General features: G+C 32.3%; 1 non-coding gene across 1 annotated transcript; it reads right to left on the minus strand.

Annotated features, from left to right (window-relative positions):
* Positions 1-949: 949 nt before the first annotated feature.
* On the minus strand, positions 950-1,112 carry LOC145271511 (U1 spliceosomal RNA). The gene has a single exon (XR_013865922.1). It is a non-coding gene; the product is annotated as a U1 spliceosomal RNA (small nuclear RNA).
* Between the last annotated feature and the right edge of the window lie 531 nt (positions 1,113-1,643).

Genomic DNA, 1,643 nt, shown 5'->3' on the forward strand with positions numbered 1-1,643 from the left:
AATCATGAAAAACAAAATTTAAACACGAAATTATTTAAATAGAAAATCCACTGCTAAAGAACAATGAATTTAAGGTCATCGTAATTACACGGTGAAATCATTATTTCGTTCCTCGTGTAAAAATGTGTGTTTATAATTAAAACGTATCGAATTGTTTTCCTATCAAGTTCGGATTATATTTGTCAATGATTAAAGTTTGTTTTCGATATCTTTTGTAAATTTCTAATTTAATAATTCCAACCGTCCTTATATGGAAAAAAAACCCCCAAAAAACGCGGAGTTAGTTAAATTACAAAAATAGATTTGGACCAAGAAAGTAAACTATACTCTTTACATTATGAAACTTGAAACTGATTCAGTTAAACTTAAGATGACCCGCCCGACAAATGCCACAGTAACATTTATTGAGTGGTTTTCTACCAACATTTTGTTTTATTTCTTATTTTGAAGCGATTATCGGGTCTTCAAAGACATTGCGGTAAGCTTTTCTTGTTCTCCAACAGCGTTCAACATTACTTGTTTTTTCGAACGTCATTCTCATGTTGCTCTATGGTTAATCTTCTCTCCGATTCAACAGACATTGTTTAAAAATTAACATCTTTTGTTTCTAAAAAAATAAGAAATCATACATTACATTATCATATAATGACAATTAAATAGTAAATTTATTTTAATATTATCATAATAAATAGTTCAGAAATTTTGTAACAGGGAAGACACTTTCAGTAGCTGTAGGCGACAGCTAGACGAATTCCTCACGATTAAACGTTGATTACATTTACATGCAAATTAGATACAATCAGAACGTTGGAATTGAAGTGGATAATAAACTGGTCGAGAGAAATTGCCTATTTCTTGGTATTACAGAGATTAAGCGGAGGGAGTACAAACCTACGAGTGAGATGTACTTGGAAGTAGTAGGGAAGGATTTCTGATTTTGATTGTATTATCGGGGTGAGCGCGAACGCAGACCCCACACTTAGAAATAGCATGTCCGAGTCATCCACATTTGGGACGATCGCAAAGGTCAACCCAACCGCAGTGCAATGGATGGGCCTCGCTCTGGGGGAACGACCTTAATGATCACCGTTACCCCTACATCAGGTAAGTATATTTTTATATGCGCGCACCACTGTTTTTATATCACACTTCTATACTAACCAACAACAAACACCAATAAAAAACTAAAATACCTCCACATAATTCTCACCAATATCAGTATATCACAACATTTCATTCACTAATAACAACAATCATAACAAATAATTTACTATCATTTAAACTTACCAACATTTTCACAAAATAACTCAATTCTTAACGGAACTAAAATTATATTGTACGTACCCGTTATGGAATGAAGTTTTCTGAAAAAAAGTAACTTAATTTGATCAAGTACTTTTTTTATAGAGGAAATCAACTTTTATTGTAATCGATCTATCACCGCCATTTGGATATTTAGGGACACGAGGAGGGGTGGCTTTATACAAATGACAAAATGAAAAAATGATTTAAAAAAACACAGAAATTCTGTAAAAATAAGTGAAAAATATATATCTAAGCATTTTTTCTGCTCATGTTTCAAAACAAAATAATCTCGTCAAAATTTGACAAACTAAGCGATGATTGGAGTTATCTTCTCCTGG

The sequence above is a fragment of the Euprymna scolopes genome, chromosome 46 (assembly GCF_053919585.1).
Source record: "Euprymna scolopes isolate OS-2025 chromosome 46, ASM5391958v1, whole genome shotgun sequence".
Taxonomy (NCBI): domain Eukaryota; kingdom Metazoa; phylum Mollusca; class Cephalopoda; order Sepiida; family Sepiolidae; genus Euprymna; species Euprymna scolopes.